At 30.9% G+C, this 25,131-nt stretch overlaps 1 pseudogene; it reads right to left on the bottom strand.

Moving 5' to 3' along the window:
* Positions 1-14,597: 14,597 nt before the first annotated feature.
* On the bottom strand, positions 14,598-17,049 carry LOC121117576 (haloalkane dehalogenase-like; annotated as a pseudogene).
* Positions 17,050-25,131: the final 8,082 nt, after the last annotated feature.

Below are 25,131 nucleotides of genomic sequence, written 5' to 3'. Positions count from 1 at the left end.
TGCTGACTAATTTTTTATAACTAGAAACTAGGTATGTTAACAACGAAGATAGCGATTGAAATATTTTTGCAACATAGGAGATGTAAGTTTTTTCTATAAATTTCAAGATTTAAATAACATTAGGTATATATTTCTATCAATTATTAGTATTTTGTTTATTTGACCATATATAAAAATGTTTCAACAATCACTCATGATGCTGACATTAAACATCTAGGCGATATTGAATCCTGAAAAATCATACTATACAAGCGGGGAAAAGAAAGTCATAGTTTATCTCAAAAAATCAAAACTACTTTGTCGCTATCAAATAAATCTACGAAATATTACTATCACTGGAATCAAAAGAAATGGCAGCATAAAATAACGTTGATAATTCCTTCATTTTTTTTTGTAATCGTTTAACATATCTATTATCAAAACATCTTTTCTTTTCTTGACGAAATTAAGACGATAATAAATGTGACAAAGACGGAACAAAATGTAATAAAACGAATTGTGACGAAACAAGACGGAATGAACACTGCTCTAACATGAACAAATCAGAATATATTAACCAAATAAGTTTATTTTATACTGTGCAATTTACTATACATAAAAACATTAGTAATTAGAATAGGCACTCGGTTGAGTGGTCATTTTTCCTCAATTGGATTTTTTTATTTTCCTATATAAAGCATCTTTTTTATACATACAAAATGACACCAATTTAAACTCTGCGCCTCAATATGTTCCAAAACTATGTTCAATCGTGTACTCACCTTTAACCTTAACCTCTCGAAATTTAATGGCCCCTTACTGTGACCATATATAATCATCGTACCAAGTTTGATCAAAATTGGTCTGTAACTTTTGCTGTAATCCAGGGGATTAAAAAACTAACAAACAGGGGGGGGGGGAAACATAACCTTCGTTCAGCTTCGTTGCAGAGGTAATTAAAGTTGTATAGGTTCATTATAAGGAACATAGTTTGGTTCTTTCTCATGTTCCTTCCATAATTGCAATCCTTAAAACATGTGCCAAAATTTTAAAGTGCATTATTATCAGTTAGAATTATAATAATATAATTTACAAATAGGGCATGAACAAACTTAAAAGTTCACATCAATATCTGGAAGATAGTTCAAATGAACAAAGTTATCATAATAAACAAATAAAATACAAATAAACAATAGGCAAAAAGGGATTCAAATGATTGTATTTGTGTTTTCACATTAAACTTTTTTTGAGTAACGTTTTTTAATGTGAAATTACGCATAAAATCATTGAATCACTTATGCATCAGCCAAGAATGGTGCATTACTCCGGTTTGGCTAAATTGTATTCCTTGATGTTGAGTTTTACACAAGAATATCAAAAGTAGTTCAAAAACCAAAAAACCACTTCATATCTTTCATCTCTACAAGCCATCAATAAATATAATTAAAGTTTCGATCTTATGTTATACACAAAAGGAGAAAAAAGTGAACTCTACGTCAACTTTTGGAACATTGTTTCTATATCTAAAATCCTTATTTTTTATAAAATCGTCGATTTTGATTTTTTTAAATAAAATTGTGCGATTTACAACTTCAAGCTTTGAACTTTACATATTTTATCAAAAAGAGCTTTATTGTCCATCTAACATTTAGAAAAAATGAAATAAAGTATGAATAACACTAGTAAATATATTTCCAATTTAGTTCAAAGTAATTCCATTATTTATTTAACTAGGAAGTACAAAAGATTTCATCTATTTATAGTCTAGAAGAAATTTATCAATTAAGTCATTCGTCCAAGATTTTTGATTGTTGTCTCTATAATTAAAGGAATACTTCTCAGTAAATCCATATTAAATAAGCAAACTTTGTTTGTTGGAGAAAGAACCATTTTCCACAAAGTGCGTGGATCTCATATTAAAAAAAGAAAAGAAAAGTACATTCAGGGCTGCCGAGATAAATCCGGACAAAATTCAAGAGTGTCTTATTAAAATTGTAGACTACATAGAGATGTAAGTAATGAAACAACAATTATAGGTTTGATTTTATGTATTATTTTATTCAATGTGACGTCCTTCAGTGGCAATCACTTTCTCGATCCTGGCCCTGAAGCTCTGGCAGGCATTCTCCACATCTGCAGCCGAGATCCTTGCCCACTCCTTCTTCATGGTTGCTTTCAGACTGTCCACGCTGCTTTGGAGCTTTGAGCAGACCTCTCTCTCCAACTTTCCCTAGAAGAAGTAATCCAATTGATTGCAATCAGGAGAGTTGGAGGGCAGGTTTTTTTTTTTGGGGGGGGGCAGAAATCGTACAAGTTGAACTTTTGGCTAATTCTGAACGTGTGGCAGGGGGTAGAGTCAAAATAGGAGATATATATTTTATGTAAGACATATATTGCAAAAATCTTTATGTTTTCATTACATATAATGCAATATAATACGAACAGATTATATTTTTACTTAGTAATATAATTTATTACATTATATAACATAATACTTAAAACCATGAATGACGTCTCAAGGGATAAATGCTATCTTCTGACATGTGGGAATAGATGGCATAGGACTGGACTAAGTGTGAGTATGTTCATGAAAAATGGAGAGTAACTTTGATGAATTGTTAGGAAGTTATCATTAATATTAACAAAGCAAATTTTGTGTGTTCACCGACGACTAATAACTCCGAACAATGCTGGATACTACTGCTAGTTTATCAACGGAAGCAAACAGTTCTCCATTGCAATTTGTTACACCTTCAGAATCTACATTGATACAAGAGTTTTTGTTTGGCTTGGGGCCAACCATATGGAGAATATTATTATCATATTACTGACTCAATGGGATGATGTTTTTTTTATTGGAATCATACCTCTGTCTTGAGGTGCTTTTAATGTAAAAGAATAATTGATAATGGTTTAATAATAGTAAAAAAGGCTATTCAACTTCCTGGTTAAGAAAATCACATAGTCATTCTTCATTGTGTACATAAAATGAGAGTAGCCCCCCTCACCCACACACAGTCATATACAACTTGGCTACCAAACATAAAATACTAGTATACATGTAAGGTGTGAATGGAAAATGTGTGAGTTCTACAACTATTATTATAAAATAACTCTACGGTTGTGTGGAAATGTATTACTTGAGAAAAACACAGCCTTTCATCACTAGAAGGACGATGGTATCATCTTTGATATCATTTGGAATTTGCCGTAAAGTATTATATATTCTTCCTACCCAAGCCTTCCAATATAAATGGTTTTTTTTACGCTTGTAAACACTGCGTCTAGACGAGGTTTCGTAGCCACACACTCTTTAATGATCCTTTAAACAGTTTATACTACCTCAGCGAACAGTATAATTATTTTTGAACCCACTGATTTCACTTCTTCAAACATGTACTCAGCAAGGGCGTAGCTGAGACAATATATGTTGGGGATGGAGCTAACAAAAAATGATCTTCAAATACTCTGATATATAAGGAATTTTGCATTGTTAACTCCTATTAATTAATTGATATTTTCATAAAATGAAAACCATATATTAATTGAAATGTCTAGTACATGTTAATCTGAACAGACAGAATGGAGTTCAGCAAAACAGAGGGCAGAAAAACTAATTATTAGTGATGAAAATCGTGTGTACTTTTTAGCTGGTCGGTTTTTTTGGAAATGTTAATCTGAAGAATGAACTTTTTTCCATATGCTTTTGCCATTATAAAGTTACTCTGTTATTTTAAACACATTTTCGACAATTCGCCTTTCCATCTCTAACATCAAAATTACAAGAACGGATTCACCGAGATCAATATTGCGCGTGATTGGCTGTTATGGTATCAGACCCATAAACACTCATCATATTGTGTCTTCGCCTTGTTCGAAGGAAAGTTGTAAAATATGGCGTATTTTCTAATTGCTGGTGTACATCTTTGACGCACACTCAAACAATATTGAGTTAAGTCATCACAAAACTGTCTATAAAGTTATATTTTTGTACGAGATTTTATCTTTCTAACAACATCTAAGGTAAACTGATCACCTTATACAGCATGAGATACACATCACTACGGTCATTGATTGGAAAAAAATTTAAAAGTTAAAATATCAAATGTTTTGGAGAAAAATTTCAAATATTAAATGTTTTAAAGAAAAATTACAAATATTAAATGTTTTGGAGAAAAATTTCATAAATCCATAAATATTTAAAGAAAATTTAATATTTTGGTATAAAATTTCATAAATCCATAAATATTTAAAGAAAATTTAATATTTTGGTAAAAAATTTCAAAAATTCACAGCCTTTAACGAAAAATTAATTTATTTTTGAAAAAAATATATAAAATATATGTAGCCAAATAAATACAAAGTAATAATAATAATCCCTCAAACTGTTTTTAAAATTTTGAAAAAATTATATGTTGTCAAATTTGTTAACTTGTTTTCACTGCTTACAAATGGTTGGGATAATTATTAAACCAAAAGTTCGTAAGGTGTTTTTCCTCTAAGTTATTATGTACAAAAAAAAATCTCATAGTATAGAAAGGCTTGACGAGTTACGAATAATTCTTAAGAGAGATACATTCCATTCTTAAGTTACAAAATATGACCTCTAAACTGAGACGAGACTCGCCAACACCCTATGCCTCAGGTATTTTGTGATAAGAGTTTCGTATTGAGCAACTGTACCATCTATTATTCTATCTAAAGATATGGAAATACACGAAACATAACTTGATTTGAAAAACAAGCAATATCTTACCACGAATATTTAATTTTTAAACTTGAACTTGTAACAGAGTCCATATTAAGCAGGCCAATCAAATGGCAAGAGTATAATAAGATGCTGCGTCCACTGAAGAAGGTTGCTACAAGTAGATTAGAAAACAAGATACGTGTGAAGGTAATATAAATTTTACCTACCGAAATAACGATTTCACTCGTAGGAGCTCCTAATGAATTGGCACTGCTGCCTACAAAAAATATAAATGAGTTACGCCATTGACAATTTGAATCAAATCGAATTAATATGTACTGAAAAACGGCTAAAAAATACAACTAGGCAATAGATGGATATATGTAAGGGTTTTTATTGTTATAATACTTGTTTGTTTAGACCCCAAAAATGGTCGATATCAGCAATGCTGACGTCACATAAAAACGCTCAATATTAACTCAGACGAAAGAATTGGAGGGAGAGATGTACGGAGTTGGATTCTTACACAGCAATATCAGGTGCTATAAAACGACAAAATGGTCATAATGGACCGATTATAGGAATGTTAAGTAAAAAAGATGAGGGGATTTCGTTAATGAATGGCCTACATGATTTATTGAGAAGGCATTTTGGGGACTAAATTACAATTGAGTCAAATTAAACATATGAAGAAGGAAGTCTAAAGTGTATTGCTTGAAAACATAAATGGAAAATGGAAAAATGATATAACTATTTCTATGATTTGGGATATTTTTAAATCGTTTAAAGGTTTATAAAAGCAGGACTTGCACCCGTAGTTTTCCAAAATTTACTAGATGAATATTATGAGAGAATTGCTTTGTTGTATAAATTAGCAATTAGATTCTCGTATGTACCAAAAATCTGGAATAATACAGAATATTGAATTGGAAAGTGCATTTAGATTACATTATCGAAAAGGCTCAAATGGCTTTATTCTCTGCTTGTAAAATGATTGGGACGCAGTGGAGTTTAAAACCATTATATGCTAAATGGATATGTAAAGCCTCTGTCCAATCGATTTTGACTTACAGAGCAAGAATATGGGCACCCTGCATAATAACGAAGGAGTTCTATATTGAGAGGTTGAGAGGAATAAATCGATTAGTGTTTTGTAGTGTGATGAGATATACACCAACTAGAGCTATAGAAATCTGGTTCAATGTAGAACCTTTACAACTATGCATACAACGACGAACAATAGCAATCCATAGGTGAATAGAAGAATAACCTGGATACCTACAAAAACAAAGGAGAGGCTTGGCTGATCCTAGAAGAGTGTAAATCAATTTTAAATATCCTTGAAGTACAAATACAGATTGCGGAGTAAAAAACTTGGCATAATGTTTCACATGAAATAGTAAAGCAAGGAGGAAGGATTAGTTTAAAATTTCGCAACGTTTATATAGATGGTTCAAAAATCGATGACAAAGTTGGATATAGCTGATGTATAACATATGAAGATCCTTGTTTCATCGGAGACTATGGTAGCTTAAAATGGTACAACACTGTTTTTCAAGCAGAACTGGAGGAAATTTTTAAATGTTAATAGTATGGAAAAGTTCAGTCAAAAAAGAAGAAAGAGCACATACAACAACCAGTTTTCCCTTTCCAATTTTTAAAGGTAGTTTTTTCATTACCAATATGTCAACCAAAGTTATAAGTCTTTATGTCTCTTAAATTGGATCTTGATTTGAAGCTGCCAACATAATTATTCCTTACCAATGAAATTAAATATGTACTTATTTAAATATCTACATGAACAAAAGAATGTGTAATTAATTCCACGAGTTTGTAACAAGATCCAATTATTTTTGGAAGCGTACTTATTATTAATTAAGTCATGTTTTTTTAAATACGGAAATTATGAATAAAGTTAAATAATAAAAAATGGCCATGAATTATAAGCAATAATTATACAAAAGAATTCAGCTTACATGTGAACTATAATTCATAACTATACCTAACTATCAATCAATCATTTTTGTTTGATATTTTGTAGCTTGACATTTTTCTTTGTAATGATTATTTTTGCAATGTATCGAATATTTTTTGTAAGTATTTGAACAATATAATTTTTTCATTTTTCATTAATTTTTCTTTGTATCAATTCATCCTTCTTTATTATATTTTAATTCATACAAAAAAGGAAATGATTCAAATAATATGCCCTGTCGCTTTGTTCAAATAAAAGAAACCGAAAATAAACGCAGTTACCCTGAACAATTTAAAGAATGTTTCGGTTTATAATATGGGTTATAAAAACTGTGAAGGTCTATTTCTGAAATATTTCCCAAATATGGCTTGTTTGATAAGCATATCTCTGGATTCAATCATTCTTTTTCAGCTAATTAAACAAATTGAAAATTTGGAGTGCTTTATGCGTGGTTCCAACAAATGTTAATGTCATTAATTATTTTTTCACCTTTAATAATCTACTAAATTGCAGGAGTTTGATTCATTTGTTAAAGATTTGTTTCTGTACGGTTTTGAAATATTGTTTTATTTTTTGTGACTGTTAAATGTGTCGGTTTTTCAATTTATATATATATATACATTGATAATTGTACGCAAGGTTTTCAATTTGATTAATATGTGTATATAATTAAATTGTACATATTTTACATAATCAAAGTATTTTTTCTAAACATATAATTACTATAAACATATATAAATAGAAATATGGACAAACTCCAATGATTGTTTAATCCTATGTGAAAACTTATTTGAATAATTATGTGTCAATAAAATCATAACATAATTAAGTAATACTTAATTATATAATATATTAAGACTACATATTAGGTATTAGGCGACAAATAATTAATTTGGAATGAAAAAAATAATTAAATTACATCGAGAATTCACTCTTTAAGCAAGTTCATAAATGTCCATCATGAAGAAAAATGCCAAAATTGTCTGGAAGAAACGGATTTGCAAACTACAACTCCTGTACAAGGTATTCCTGAAAGTAATTATTCATGGTCGACACAAGAAAAAGTAATTGTGCATTACATAATGAGATGTAATCTCCTCCACTCTCATCCCTCAGTTCACGGACTGACTCTGAGTCCCTCACCTTACCGAGTACTCTGTAAGAGACAAACTTACAACCATCTGAAAATAATGGTAACCCTCATGATCCTCCAAAGTGCTAATTTTATAAATATCTCGAATAAGTTGAGATCCATCCCCACCTATTCCAATAGTATATTAATTGTGGCTTGTCGTTTAGCTTCCCTTAGAAAAGTTATTTCCTTATTATTAACAGGGTGCAATAATTGAGTTTCAACTTTCTGCTAAAGTGTACTTATTCTAATTAAACCAATCAACGTTCCGAATACGAATTAGGAGAAAAGGGGTAGAAAATCTACAGCTTACTATAAAATGCAGCATTAATTAAAATGTTTTTGAGATAATGGCGTTTTTGTTCGTTACCAGTGTTCTGAACGTTGATGGGTTGCTCTCAAATGAGCTGCATACTGTCATGCTCTGAATAATTTCATACTTACATAACAGTGTCAGGAAAAAATGGCAAGATAAAAAAAAGGAAAAGTGTCTAAATGGAAAAAATGGCAAGATTCTTTTAAACTAATATAATATCTATCACCAATATAATATATGTAAAATAAGAGAAAAGAAAAATAAACAAACACGACGATAGAAGGAGTGCTAATCACTTAATTCTCCGTTTTTAATTACAATATCAATAGACATGATGTACTATTCATATTGGAAAAGACTGTTAGATTGACGGACTAGCATTTGCAAAATACTAGGCAAGAACAGCGATTTCCACTTCGTTATGATCCAGGATGTGTCATAAGAAGATGATTCGGGCAGGTAGTCAAAGGTCGAGTCGTTGGAGAGTGCAAGAAAAATTGTACAGCTCAGTACAGTTAAAGCAAATCTGAAATTGCAATAAAACGATGGTCTTCGTCTCTTCATAAATTTTCTTTCTTGTCCAAAGAGAACGAAATGACAGTTCCATCCTTCACATTGGTTGTTAGTTCTCGGGCAGTCAGTTATAGTGGCACGATGTACGTTCCAGAGTGCGGGAGGAAATAAATCTCTTTGCTCGTTACCCCGCTCCGACTGATGTCAGAGGTGAATTGCGGCATATTCCTCCACGCTTTCCTCCCGCACTCTAGAACTTCCATTGTGCCACTATCACTGACTGCTCGAGGACTAATAACCAGTGTGAAGGATGGAACTGCCGTTTCTTTCATCTCGTTGGGCACCACCACCTATCAATTTGGAAATGCATACAGACACTTCAAAAAGAAGAATCAACAGTTTCCACCACCCTTGTTAAAGAAGCGATTGGTCAACTTCCTATAAAAAGCGCAAAAAGATATACATTGAGCAACAGCAAATACTTAAAAACTTATGCAAAAGCTATGTGGCTGGGCATAGGACTAAATCCCAGTTCCTGTCAGGTGCTGGTTACAATATCGGAGTTGATGTTTAAAACAAGGAAATAATTTCTTAAAATTTTTACCAACAAAAGTACAATTAATTAAGTTTAGGTTCAAGTGTATTTTGTTTATCAATAAAGTGGTTTCATTGATCCTGTATTTTATATTGAACTCGAGAGAGTTTTTTTTTTTCTTGGGAGAAAAATAATGAAAAACGACACTCTTTTCTTTAGACCTTTTTAAGTTATTCATCATTCTATGATAAGGAATATCATAGAATATCATTCCATATATATTTTTTTTAAATCCCTATTCAAAAAATATGCATCTTTCAAGATTTTAGTTTGATTTTTTATTTCTTGAGTGATCTTATATTTTATGGGGCTGTAAAAGCAAACACATAACAAAATTATCTTATTGTATACGATTTCAATATCTTATAATGACCCCATAATAAATAATCCTATATTTGAAATATTTAAATTCCAAGCTTTTCTTAAACATCCCTTAATAGTTTTAATTCTTGAATCTATTCAATTGTTATATATGGATTGATAAGATTCCCCACCCAATTCCTTCCTCCTAATTATTGTTTTGAACGCTGATTGGTAGAATTCAAATTAGCACTTGTTAAACTGTGAAACATTCCGAACAATGATTGTATAATCATTTCCCTATTAGGAAGAATGGGTCAATTACCAACAAATTTTGGGCCTTTTTTCTGTTTATTTTCGGATGAAAGGTTGCAAGATACAATAAATGTAATGAAATGTATTTGTAAGGGCATACTAGAAAATCGTTTAAACTTATAGTTGTATAATTTTTAAGGTATGAATCATTTATATTATTTGACAAATACCAAATGAATATTATGAACCAGCCATAAGTCCTTATTAGGATAATATATGTCAAGAAGATTGATTTGTATACAACTATTTTGGAAAAGAGATTTGAAAAATGTCTGTAGCAGGCGTTCTCTGCAAGTAGTTTTACTTTCGTTAGCTATGACTAGAAGAAATGTATTCGTTATGAATAATTTTTGCATGAAGATTATGAGACGAAACATTTTTTTGAATATTTAGTTTGACTAACAGCATTATTTTTCTTATCTTGAACGGAATTTATACAAATCTAATTTTGACAAAGACGGAGTGAAATGCAATGAAACGAAATGTGACAAAATAATACGATATTAACACTGCCTTAAAACGACTCGTGGGTCAAATCCAGCTCAAATTTAGTTTGAAATAGCTTTCGAATCCAAATCAAGTATCAAGACTTTGATTTTGAGATCAAGTCCAAGTAGAGTTGCAAATCCTCATCTCTAAATGTGATAAAAACACGGCGTTAGATAATTTTCCTTAAACTATTTTGCCTTTAACCATACCACATTAGGACATTTTGCGTTAAAACCATTTTGCCTCAAGGATATTTCGCCTTCAATAAATTAGATGTATAGTTCATTTTTGTTAAAATTGATGTTCCCTTGGAATTATTTAATCAAAGTATGTAATTTGTATTTCTATAAAACGAATTAATTGGTTGTTTCCTGTTGGAAAAATGGTGGAATTATGCCCCAAAATTTCAAGGCATATACAAACAAAATTTTACTATGTAATCTGTTCGAACCAGAGATATAGTAGGTAATAAAATCACTATAATAAGAAAAACCAAAATTATAAGGACGGTAACGATTAGAATATAAGAATTGCTAATCATTTCTCCGTTGGTTATTATAATTAGGCATGATGCGTTATGCATACTAGAAAATACTCATGAATTGACGAACAAACATTATATCAGGCAAGAATATAATTCCAAAATAAAACAAACATTTAATTAATTTAATAATAATAAATGTTGGATATTTTAATTTAGAGAATTCAAAGGGAATATCAATTTTAACCAAAAATATACAATAACGACGTGGTATAAGCCTCATTTATTTGTAAATTAAGGTGGAATATCCTTGAGACAAAATGATTTTGAGCAAAAATGTTCTATGGCTAATTGATTTAAAGAAAAATGCCCTGAGGCAAACTAGTTGAAGGCAAAATTACTAGAGACCATACCATACAGTATAATCCAATATTTAATTATGCACCCTGTGATCGTGTTATAAAGAATTTAGTCAATATAACTGTATATTGTATCCATCATAGATATCTTATTTGCAGAAAATATGACAACAACTACCACAAAATATATGATTGGGGATTTTGAAAATAAAAAGAAATATTTGTGTTTCTGTTTGCAGGATTTGTTTCCCTAATTAAATAAACTCTCATAACAAAAATTAATGCTTATTGCTGAGAATCCCAACAATAAGTATGTATAATGTAGATATGAATATCTCTGGCTGTATTTTAAATTCCATTAGGCCTCTTAAAAAAAAAAAAATCACAGGGTTGTCTGAAGTTTTCATAGGAGTGTTATTAATGATAAATATGATAAATTGATATATGAAAAATAAAAATGAAGTATGGAAGTCTTCAAAGAGGAAGATAGTACATTTCCTTACTGTAGGGGTTTGTGGGGTTTGAATTCAATTAATAGGCTTTTTATACAGCCATTCCCCTAAAAAAGTAATAAACTTGATTTATCCATTGTTTAAGGACGGTATAAACGGTTTTTTTAATATAAGGATACTTTAATAATTATAGTTATTTATGTTTAAAAAATAAAGTTTGACCAAGAGTCATAGATCAAAACCAGTAATATTTAGGTAACTTAAATATGACTAGGTCTATAAAAAAATGAGTAACTTCACTATTTCACAAAAAAAAAAAAAAAAAATAAAAAAAAAAAAAAAACATTACATAATTTCTTTGGGTCAATTATTTGAAATTTCAATAGAATCGTATGTTCCAAGTATATCTAAAGGGACTGAGGATTTTAGCTTTCTTCTAATGTTCAAAATGAACAAAAACCTCCACAATTCAGTGAAAAATCGACATAATGTCATAATAAAAAAACTAGCGACATGATTTCAACATCCTAAATCGATTTTATTTCAATGTCGTAGTCCTTTGCCTCAATTACTTCCTCTATATGGTTCCTGAAGCAACTGTAAGTGACCTTCATATGACTTTTTTCTAACCTACTGTATTCCTTCTTGATGGTGTTGATGAGAGAGGTTTTTTGCCATGTAAACGTCTTTTAGTTCTTGACTCCAATACGGCCACAAAAATTAGAACACAAAGTTCCTCGGGAACCATATGTCTATTGGGAAGAAGTCGTTACAGTTTCTTTTCTAACCATTACCGAAACTTAAAAAAAAAAAAAAAAAAAAAAAAATGCAGGCCACTGTCCTGCTGACACGCCCGAGACAATTTCAGCAATCTCTTTGATCCAGAGTAGTACCCCGACCTCTATAACATTCAGATAGCTGACCATCAGCCCTGCTTCAAAGACGTGTGATTACATAATATCCTCACAGTGGATGGTAACTGGGTATCCACGACCTTTTGGACCTCTGTAGCCTCATGGCCTACTACCTGTTGTTGTTGTTTTTTTTATGTTCCCTTAATTGGTTTAATTGGTTGAACTGATTAAGTATACGTAAACATTATAGTATTACAATTACTCCATCTAACCTAGAAATCTTTTTTGGTTAAACCCATATGCATACATAAAGTATTATATATTTCTTTGTCAAGGAATCACCTGGGATACGAACGCACATTGAGTTCAAGAGAATAATATGTCCCGAGAGCGTTTTAATTGAGCTATGGCGATTCCATTGTTGTTTTGGTGATTAATTTTCTGTCTGGGCAGAAATATAGATATCCCTTGTGGTCATTTAGCCTTTTATATTGACCAAGATCATCCCTTCGGCAGACTCCTGCTCCTTGTGCTTGAAATCAACATCTCTTAATTTATCATATGTTGACTCCATTGCGATGAATTGCTAACTAAAATAATTAATGCTAATATGTGATGCAATAAAACGATTATTTTTTATTGCAAAATGCATATATTTGTGTTTCTGTAATGCAAAAGTTAAAAGTTCCAATCCTTAATACTCATTTATGTCAAGATACCTCCAAAATAAATTTGGTATAGTATAAAAAGGTCAATTTTAATTACATGGATAAATATTTCCTCATTACGCGGATATTTGAAATGAAGGATAGCGTAGGGGAAAAAAATAAATAAAGATTATATTTCTTTGATATATCCAAAATATGTGTAATTAGTCGATGTTCTTACATAGATTTTATATTAATGAAACCCTTCCAAAATCGATTAAAAGAATTAATTAGTGCTCTAGATATAATTAGGTAACCTGACAATTATCTCAGAGGAAGTTATAATTATAATAAACAAAATGTATATTAAATATTTATTTATCAAAAAATATTTAAATTTGATTGCATTGAGTACAAGTTATAGGCACTCCGTATTCCATATTTAAAAAAAAATAGTTAAATAAATGGAAGCAGGTTTTGTTATTGATTGGATTGTGTGATATTGACGTATTTTTTTCTAGTTTTCTATCAATAACAAAGTTGCAATTGAAGTGAAAATAAAACTTAGGTTATAAATTTTCCCCCGAAGGGAATCTCTCATGGAAATCAGCAGGGATTTGTCTACCAACATAACGTCAGTTTTATAAGCTGCTATTAAATTCGTGAAAATGTTGCTACAAATCCTGCCCAAGGAAGAATGATAAATATTTCTACAAAGGTTGTCGTGAAGGCCATCAAAGATATGATTGTACAAAATCTCTACCGTATGATCAGAGGGATGGCTAGAGACATAAGTATTTCTGTAACAACCATGAATAGGGTATTGAAAGTGGACATTGGAGCGAAGGAAAAAGGCTCGCCAAAAAACAATGTCTACTCAATGTCATAAAAAGAAGTGGGTTATGTTGCTGATGGTAATTTGTTCAGGGTTGACACACAGAGTCTACAAGAGCAGGACAGAGAGAAGGGGGGCTAGGTTCGAGAGGCTGGGACCCCCCAAAAAAAAAAAAAAAAATAAAAAAAAAATATTAATAACAATAAATGCTTATATATTTATAATCCTGCAGACGCTCCGGGAGGGGTGTATAAAAACATTTATTACTTATAAATAATAAAAACATTGTTCAAATACAGTATCATGTCATATTAAACATCTTTGCAATTTCCTTTATTTTTTGAGAAAAGCCAGGAAATCTATGGTTAGAGGGAGGGACATCTTTTTTACTCAAGACCAATAGAGGTGAAAAGAAGAACTTCAGCTGTTGATTATTATACTATTTTACTTTTAAAAATCACTTTATCACAGAATATTTTCCTTATTTTTTATCAGGTCTCAGAGGAATCATGACTTGGACTCATTTTGGACGCGGATCATTCGGAGTTTGACTCTGAAAAAGTATGTGTTACACCTGTTTGAAGATCTATGGCCCATAGCATGGATGATCTATTGCGTGCATGGCAAGCGGTCGATTCGTGGGTGAATATCTCTTTGTATGAACATTAAGTGAATAAGGAGATAATTAGGCAGAGCAGCGTAATACACATTTCACTCAGTATTGGTCCTTTATGGTATGACTACATAGTAACGAAGTAATATTTTTGTTGTGTAAAGCGATACATATCGTAATCATGTATTTTTATCAAGTGGGATATCACCCGGACTGTCCTATTCGTCTCATTTTATTATAAATTTCCACTCTGAGTCTCATGAATCACACTCACCTTGGAGAAGATAGCATAAGAACTTTCGACTAATCCCGTAGACGTTTGACGAACTTAAGTTCGGAAAAAGGGGATTCCACTACAACAGTGTATATTATATTTGCATGAGGATGAATGGGACTTGTTCTTCTGAGGATTTCTGTGTATTAAGTAAAGAAAAACATCGTTATCACCTCTACTCTTTGTGTATTTTAAAAGAAACTTAAGTAGGCATGTTAATTAGTAAAACAAGCCTAAGTAAGGAAGGTGAGACCATTAGCCTTATGTTTCACGAAATAACTATAATGAAATTGAAACTATCAATCAATTAACGACATATACTTAAATATATATAATTTTTTTATCATAGATTTTAACAATAAAAATTAAATATTTTAAAATATAAGACACCAACTATTTATTCAAAAGTTTATTCAGATAATTTTGTTACTCGCTCTCGGGCAGCTGATCGTATTATGCTCCGTATTTCCTTTTCTCATGTACATTGTCATTTACAAAAGATTTTTGGCCTGTAATTAAAGTTTTTAGGCAGTTTCTTCAATAGTTTAAACTTTATTCCTTTTTTACTATATGCTTAAATTTTGAAAGTGGAAGCTTCTTGTGTTTAAGATGATAAGTTTTAGTTCCTGGTCTATAAACTAGATTAATTTTACAATGGATCTTTTGAGTTGATTATAAAAATGAATAAAAGTGAATAATTTATATTACTCTTATCATGAAGGATCTTGATAGAATTATAGCCCTAGAAATTTTTCTAGGAAGTTGTAATCATTTTTAAGTTTATTGGAGTCTTTAAATTCCAAAATCTGATCATGTAACAAGTCTGATTCATTGGAATGCCTTGATTCTGCTAAAGAATAGGTCTTGGGTTGGGTATACTTAATTGATAGTTTTTTTTTTAAATCCTTCGGACATATTTTTATCTGATCTCTTATTAATGAAATTGTCCGATTTAAACTGGAGAGAGCAAACTTGGAGTATGTAGTTGTTGTTTAAATTTTTCGTGCAACAGCCTTGAACCAGACATCTCTTGTTAGCTTATTCTGGGGAAAACGATTTAATGATGGTTTATATTCATCTACTCCAAGTAGAACAGATCTTTTAGTCGGAGGTAGCTCACTTTTGCAACCACAACATACCAATGATTTACTATTGTATCCTATAAATAACTAAATGTCTAAAGAACGACAAAATTACAGTCAGTAATTTTATTGAATATATCATGCAAACTGGAACTCCCTGATTTATGTATAAAACACACTACGTGTATTAATAGCACGTCAATCTTTCCCTTCCATGGGGATCGAAAGGAAAAAAGAATAATGAACATGTCCCTTCCTCTAAGGTATATACTTCCTTGGAGAAAATATACTATATTCACAGAAAGTATGGACCATGATTATCTTGCATATATTGAGCTGCTCCCACTATAGATCCATTGCACTGTTATCTTCTTCAACTGGCAGCACATGTCATGTCTCTACCTCCAAACATCCAATAAGTGACGGCTCGGTCCACTTTTCAGAAAGTTCCGGATCTCAATACTTTAAGTACCTTCAAGATCATCATTACATGGCTGAACATGTTTTGAAACACAGCAAGGCTGGCCGAGGAAATGGGATGAAGAATGTGGAAGAATAGCCTCGAGTAACCTCTGAAGAAAATCATTCCATCATGGGGGAAAAAAGTCTGTAAATGTGAAGAGGACTACCCACAATTTTGAATACACTCCGTCATAAAAGCAATGGAGAGAAGTTAACGATAAACAAAGACTACTTGGTCTCTTAGAAGGATCTCTAAAGTCATCAAATATGATATCCCCATTAGTCAGGCCTGTATTCATAATCACAATGCCGAAAAAATATTCGTCCCGCTGTTTAGCACCCTTAGGTCCCAAAATGTTTCTCGCATCCAGGCAAACTAGAGCGATATTTTCTTACATAGTAAGAAGATTGAGTTATCGTAGCAAGTATTTGATTGATCTCATGTCCAAATAAAAAATATGATGAGATACTGAAGCATATATGTCAGACTTTCCAAACCCAATCAAAATCTGGAACTATGACTCTGTAACCTCCCTAAATAAGGCTTGGAATAATGATTCTAAATAATGCATTTTAGGCATAGGTGGATCCCCAGATTCTAGTTCTAAATAATGTGGTTAAAAATCGAATCCCAATTTGGCTAGATCTTGAAATTAGGTCTACGGAGTTTGATGAAAAGGATTCAATGAGATGAATTGATAATTTTAATAGCCCCACAAATAATCGAGATTGCTTATCTACTCTGCGCGGAAACACATCAACAGAGATCTGAAACATGACTTAGGCATGCAAGCAGACTATTTACAACGTCGAAAGGGCCATTAATGACGGTATTGACATCTATACGAATTTCAACAAGATGGCGCGGTGGAACATAGAGCAAAGATTACACATTCCTTTTTGGAAACCAATATTCAAATATTATGGTCGAAAGCAATGTGGCCAACATATATTTTGCAGATGCAAACCGGCTCAACTTTTTGTTCTTGCTGCATTTTGAGTCTAGAATTTGTCAGACTAGAGTACCAAATTACATTATTACCGCCTGCCAACACTTCCAACAGTGCATCAATCCCATTAACATGTCGATGGAGGCAACAGTGAAGATTAGAAATGGCAGCATATCTGCAAATATCTCAACAATGTTTAGTTCATATAGCTCCCCCAGTTTCAAAAATTAAACCTGTTAAAATTCCAGACTCAAAATGTCTAGTTTTCAAATATGCACCCCGTAACTACCAAGAAGCTTGATGAGGAAACTGAAAAAAGTAAATTAACTTTTAAAATCAAACAAAAGCTATTTCCAGCGGGAGGACATTTCAACCACAAGTTTTATTTTCTCTTCCATTTTGGCCATGTTTTCAATAGGATTTTTTTTTTGAATTTATTTCAGTATCATGCAACCCCGTCAATAATAAACCCTATGCCCATTAATTAAACTATTTCACTTTAAATATGGAGCATGTGTTACATAAGAAGTTAAATTTAAATTGTAGTTATATTTCAAATATATGTAAAAATGATCATAGTCTATTTATAGATATGATTATAATCTATTTATAGAAATAATTTTCATTATAATAATCGCCTGATACATTACTATATAGAGATGTGAATTTAATCCTGCCTTATTGAACATACTTTTTATTAGGCGGTTAGTGAACTGTTTAAAAGATAAACCCCAAATTTTATTACTTGAACGAGTAATAATGATTACGTCAATTAAATTTTGTATCATTGTTCTAACTATTCCATTCATTTTTCACTCAAAAATATGAATTGAAAATGTATGTGTATAGTTCGAGAAACAAGAGTTTAATGTTTCAACAAGATATCATTTGTTATTCATATATTTAAAAAAATTATATTTTTATTGTTGATAAAAATATTCACTACTTTATGAACGTTTTGATAATCAAATCAGTTTTGGTGAGACTGCGTGTATTATATCTAACATAAAAAAAAGAATAATCCAAGATATCAAAAGGAAAAATAAAGGAACGACTTTCAATCACAACAGTTAATTAAATTCACTAAACATCACTTAAAAATGGCTAAATATACAAATAAATCTTAAGCAAGGAACTATCAAGATAAATAAGGAACTGTCTATAATCTGATTTAGTGTTTCAGGGGATATTGAAAAATATTTATAATGATTTTTGTCAAATTTCTTTCTCAATTTTTCTCAATGGCGGAGTATAAAATATCCCCGTTCAGTAAGGGAGGGGATATTTAACTCTTAAATAACAATTGGGCCCAAATTTGATTATTTTTCATATACAAAAGCTGTCCGAAAACAATGGGTCCAATGACCTATTCAAGCTTATAGATTTATTTACCAAACTTAATTCTTATTATAGAATAAGTAGTGTCATAGAAGTTCCCATATTTACCAAAAGAAGGGTTGACTAATTCAAACTCTTGTGCAAATAATCTATAAAAACTAATTTCAAAGTTATTCCTCCAAAAAGTAATTAGCTATTAACAAGAAAAAAAAGAGATAGAATCTTCTATTACAATGCAATTTATTTGTTTTTTCAAATAATAATCGGTTAATCCATATATATATATACCAATATGTTATCTACTTTATTATGGATTATACTTTTCTAAGGAATATACCTCGTAAACAAACCCATTTTTTTACGTTAAATGCATAATAAAAATGCCAAAGAGTACATCAAACATGGGCTGAAAAGTCCTGGGTTTCACATATAGATGGCACCATTCAATCCACGTTAAGTTAGTACTGACCTTCAAAAGGTAGCTCTCAAAATTTCATGACAATCTGTTCCTTAGTTTGTGAGTTATTGTGCTAAGTGTGACACCTCTTTTGTTATTTCCAAGACACTGGGACAAAAATAATTTCGTGTTTTAATATTACACTGCTTCTAAATGGGATAAAACAACGTTCAAGCTAAGAAATGGCTTGAAAAGCATCAGGGGGACTCTGTTCCATACACAGGATAAAAAATAAATAAAAGCTTTTGAACAAAAAATAATGTGTTTTCTTTATTAAGGCTGGAACTTTCCAGCCCATGACTTAAATATGGGCCTAATATGTCAAGGCACTATTATTGCTGCCGTAACTTTGTCAAACCAAAATCATTTAGATGAAAAATATTTTATATTTTAAGAGTTAAGTCAACAAAGGATTAATCAGTATTGTTTTATTTTTAGCTTGGACTGATTTGTATCTTGACGCATTAAAAAAAAAGATCATTTTTTTTTGTTAGGAATGACTGAGAGATATGATTGAATGATTGCAATTTTGAATTTTGGCCTTTTTTACAAGTGTCTCTTCCAAATAACTTTCTGGACATAGCTTTATACAATACTATTTGTTAAGATTTAATTTTGTAGTTGTTGGACTTTTTTTTTTTTAAATTTAAGTTTATATACTTGACATGCAGAATAAAAATAAATCTGGGATGAAACATTAGAAATTGGGAAAAAAATGATATTTCAAACAGCTGTATGACAGCAATGTTGCCTCATCCCTTATGCCACATCTCTGCACCTCTTTCTCTCAGAAGGAACTTATCAAGTTTTGTAAATTGAGGTTTTGTTGGACATGTCTACATTCTTCCATTCCATTCCACGGTATTCTTTAAGTGTTTTCATCTTACGCTCCTGTTAGTCATTAAACAATTTCAGAAAATATAATCACAGTACTGTCTGATTTAAAAAATTTAACAAGGAATGATAGGATAATGTTTAATTTAATAAATACTTAAATACTACCATTATGAAATCGTTCCCCAGGTATATTGTGCATTTTGTCACCATATAAAGTTTTTTGATTGTGTAATTATCCATTATAATAGCTGAGATATAAATAATACTGTATCATTAGTTAAAAAGACAAAAAACATGCTTGCAATTACATGGGCTTGCTAACTTGCTAATTATTTTTGTCATAATATGTCTAGATAGGATATTTGGAATCTAAAAAACAAAAAAATCTAAATTAAAATAAAATTTGCCCTCATACAGCGAACTTCAAATTAAACTACCATAATATGAAAGAAATAATTCACATAATTCCTTGATTGGTTTTTAGTACATACATAAACAATATTAATTAACTAAAAAAAATACAGAGATAATTTTTCTTATCGATTGAATTTTAAGAGGTGGATAAAGGTTTAATAAGTTTTAATACATACCATATGGGGGTTAAAATAATGAACTAACGGAAGAAGTTATTCATAGGAGTAATGATTTAAATTTAAAGATTTAATCATATAAAATGAGATCTTTTTTTTTTATTAAAAAAGCGTAAAATATATTACAATCGCTTCATTTAATCTGAATCCCATTATTTTAAAGGATCAACTTTGACTGTTTTATTTTTGTGTAATTGAAATAATAGGACCTACTGGTAAAAACACTTATTATTAGAGTTGTATAAATTATGACGTACTGTTATGTAAAAATCCAGAAACCTAAAAATGTTATGGTAACCCTGACAATTCGAAAAAAAAGCTGTGGAGGAGAGCTGCCTTGCTGTCATGAAAATTTATTATATTAGGTGCCAGTGGCAATGAGAAGAAGGAAACAAACACAAATCTTATTCCGTATCAGGAAGGGCATAGACAGGAACCTTCTTTACGTCGATTGTTACTATCTGTCTTTTATGCGCACACGCGCTGATGCCCCCTTTAAATTTAGATATTCTCTGTTTAAGAATGAATTAATAATGACAACAGCGTTGGAAAATAAAAAAACTCTCTTCAGTTTACCAACTTGAAAAAATCTCGTATGAGTTAAGGTCATAATTTAAACGACTCTTTTTCATTATTACTCCAAACCTTATTGCAATGAATGATATATACAATAGTTCGAGATGTTCCAAAAAATATTAAAACAGTTTAGTGACTGATAAAAAAATTATAACTAATTTTGTAAGTTAACACATTAAATTCAATTATGATAATTGATAGTCCTACTTAGAGTTGTAGAAAATATGATCTACCGGTATTCTGAAATAAAAGAAAATGAAAGGTAACCTGGTAGTCTGGACAATTTGAAGTAAATTTGGGAAGAGAGCCGTTTAGCTGCCGTACTATTTAATTAAATTTGCTGCGAGAAGCTACGATTTTTAAAACAAAAAAACACACACAAATCCCACTCTGTGTCAAGCAAGGACATAGGCGGGAATTTCTCCAATGCCAATCTTCCATTCTACTCTGAGTCAAACATCAGCACACACACTATTGATTACTTCATTTTTAGATATTCTATCCTCAAAATGAAAGAATAATTATAACTGCATTGGAAAGTAAAAAAAAAAACTGTTTAAGTTGCAACAACAAAAAGTCTCCCGCTAGTCTAAGGTTATTGTTTACTACAGATAGAGTCTCATACTATACATTGAGTTTAGGAAATAAATTCCAAAATGCTACTAAAAGTATTTAAAGCAAGTTAGTCAAAGTGTAAGAACAATTTTTAAAACAGTAAAAATTTTCAAAAAAAAACAAAAAACCAACAGCTCAAGTTATCATCACTCAAAAAAGAAATAAGTTTTAAGCAATCCAAATTGTCCAAGACTCCTAGGATATGACATGATTCTAAGAAAAAAAAGAGCGTAAAAAGAAGTTGGGAGAAGACCCAAATCAAAGATATCAACTATTGTTTATTAATTAAATATTATCTAAACAACAATATCAAAACGATCTCTAGAGGATTTTACTTCCAGTAAGAGTGGTTAAATTTCACATTTTACTTCGCGGTACCTCACTGATAAAAAAATATAAAGTGTATATTTTGTCAACTGACAATTTTTTGCTTCTTTCCCTCTTATCAGTCTGAATCTTAATTCGTCGAACTCAAATTATCTATAGTTAAGCTCTAAACTGTTCAATTATATAATTGTATAGTTGGGAAGAATCTGTGGTTTTTTGTTTTTAGTTAAAAGGTTGGCAGAAACAATAAAACTAACCACTTGGGATATGTATCTACATATATGGTTACCAAGTTGAGAACAATTTGCACCAAAGATAAGAGGGGGATTCTTCTTTCAAAGATATTAGTTAAGACAACGATACACTATTGAATAATTATAAAAAATATAACATCCATAGTTTTTCTTTTTCTAATTGTTAAACTGTGTTTCTCAACTACAAATTAGCACACCTTGTTATACTTTGTGTAAAGATCAGTATAATAATATTTTTCTGTCTCATGAGCGCCTTACCATATTTTCAAAACAAGATAATACATTAAAACTTACTCAAATTCAAAGAGATAATGAAGTTGCATTCTTTTATGAATCAGCTCTTATTTGTACCATGATTTGAAAGATGGCTTCAAATTGAAACTTCCTTTACAAAAAAATTATACACATTTCTGAATGGAAAGAAAAGTAATGATTGAGTATGAGCCTAGTGTAGAGTAATTGGAGAAAGCAGGAGTAAGCCTTATGGCATAACTTAATTAAGACCCTAATCTAAGATCAGTGGAAGAAAAGGCAAAGTTGAACTATGCCATATTGGCCTATGGACCTTTCCCGATTGTCTGTATCGTTGTTTGTGGATTTTGTGGAGTATGATTTAATTTTTCAACTTGATCTCTATGCCCGCTACTCCACGAAAAAACGACTTAAAGACTGTACAACAAACGATACGGACAATTGGGAAGGTTTCATAAGACAATGAGGCATAGTTTTATTTCCTTTTTCTCCACCAAAAATCGACACAAAGAGTTATAATCAGTGTATCAAATTGTTAAGATAAAAATATCGCCAAGGCTGTCCTTCGGCTCCTTTACTATTCATTTTGGCGTTAATAAAGGTTGTCCGAGTACATCATAAAAAGTATGAAGGCTTTGGAATACAACTTCACGACACCAAAGATGTTATTGATTTATTTGCGGATGACACAACCATTATTATTAGGAAAGTTGTTTCATCGTAGGTACATCGAAGCAGTAAAAAAGCTTAAATCTCAAATAGGAGGAAGACTGATATTTCTATCAGTAATTTTACATAAAAGGTATCAAAATATATATATAGAGCTGAGAATAAATTCGAATACTGAGTTGCACTTGGCCCAAATCTTCTAGTCCAGTTTACGGATGTTTGATGTTAGGATCTGACAACTCTAATTTATATGTTTCAGCCTTGTATCCTTCCTGCGGTGCTAGCCAAACAATTTTATGGAAGGACAATCCTCGATTCCACTCCGACTCTATTGTCAATAATTATTTTAAAAAGTTGGATTTACCTAAATCATAGCGGAAGAGGATCTAAAGCTCAATGAATCGAATTGCAGAAGGTAGACAATTCCGAGCTCAGCTCCAAATCGTCCATGGACTTATTAATTTCGACTCTCCTTCCAAAGACTCTGAGAAAATGTACAATTCTACCATTCTTGCATTTACTGATTGCCCATCTATTAGGGTTTTAAAAACTTTTATTTATTTTAAATATGAAAGGCATGAATGAAAATTTTCCACGATCAATTTTAATATTTGGACCTACACCAATAGTTCAGACAAAAGCAAGGCCTTAAATTATGCTCTTTTAAATACAGAAGCGCTAATTGCTCACAAATTACCCAATGAAAAAGAAATTTGGAACAAGGACGTAAGACCAATTTTAATTTCCTCTGCCGCCCGGTATGGATTGTAAATATTAAGATTTCCAATCTTGGCACCACTGATTAATAAGGGGCAGATGATATCATTCACTTCCTAGATACGGACTCAGTAATCAATTTAAAAAACATAAATAAGTTCGTAAGGAGATACAGGAAGTTCAATTGAAAAAAAAGGTTTTTAGTCTTTGTTTTTGTTAGTTGGTTAGTTTTTTTTTTTTTACTTATTTTATAAAGTGTGCAGTGCCTTTATTTTATACTTTTTATAACTTAATCGTCGGTTTTATTGGAATTTAAAAGTGTTGTTTTTTGATTTTTATAGTTGTCTGTGATTATTGAAGTGCAACTTTAATCGTATTTCCTTGTAGATCATTACAACCATCGTATGTCAAGTCGTGAACTTTATCATATCACTCAACCTCTCTTTTACTTAAAAAAAAACACTGAATATCAGCTAGTGGTTTCTCAAAAATGCTTCCGAACTATGTAATTATTATTCAATTATTCCTGGGAATTGTTCACAGCTTAAAAAGAGCTTATTTTAATTTAATCAATCAATGTTCAGAACCCTAATTAAGGGAAAAGAAGCAGAAAACATTCAGAGTTTACAACAAAACACACTGTATATTTTTGTGTAAGAGAGGTTGCATCGTGACTTATGTATATTGATACAAAGAAGTTGACATTTAAGAAAAAATATATGCGTATTAGAGTCAAACCTGAAACTTATAGGAGCTCATTGTCAGATAATTGATCCGTAAATATAATCTAAAAATTGATTTGTAGTGTCAACTAAAACAGTTGTAGCCTAGACTCAAAGGGTGAGTGGATTTTCAAATTAAAAAAAACAAACCAAGTCGTCTTATATTTCTATTGGATGAATTTGATTTTTATGCTTAAACCTCAGAAAATATTCGGACTTTCGTGTCACTGTTCCGACGTTATTTTCGAGTTAATCAAAATCCAACCGATAAGATCTTTTACATTTTTCTCAAGGAATTATTATGACATTTTCTAGCAAATTTCAAGGATTCCAACTTATAAACCTATTGGCTATTTTCAAATAATAATACAAATTGTCCCTTTGATATCGTTCTCTCACTCTTTATATGATGTAATTTCTTAGATATATGAAGAATATGAGATGTCAGCATTATTGATACTGGT

The sequence above is a fragment of the Lepeophtheirus salmonis genome, chromosome 5 (genome assembly GCF_016086655.4).
Source record: "Lepeophtheirus salmonis chromosome 5, UVic_Lsal_1.4, whole genome shotgun sequence".
Classification (NCBI taxonomy): Eukaryota; Metazoa; Arthropoda; class Copepoda; order Siphonostomatoida; family Caligidae; genus Lepeophtheirus; species Lepeophtheirus salmonis.
This window is presented reverse-complemented; position numbering and strand designations above follow the sequence as displayed.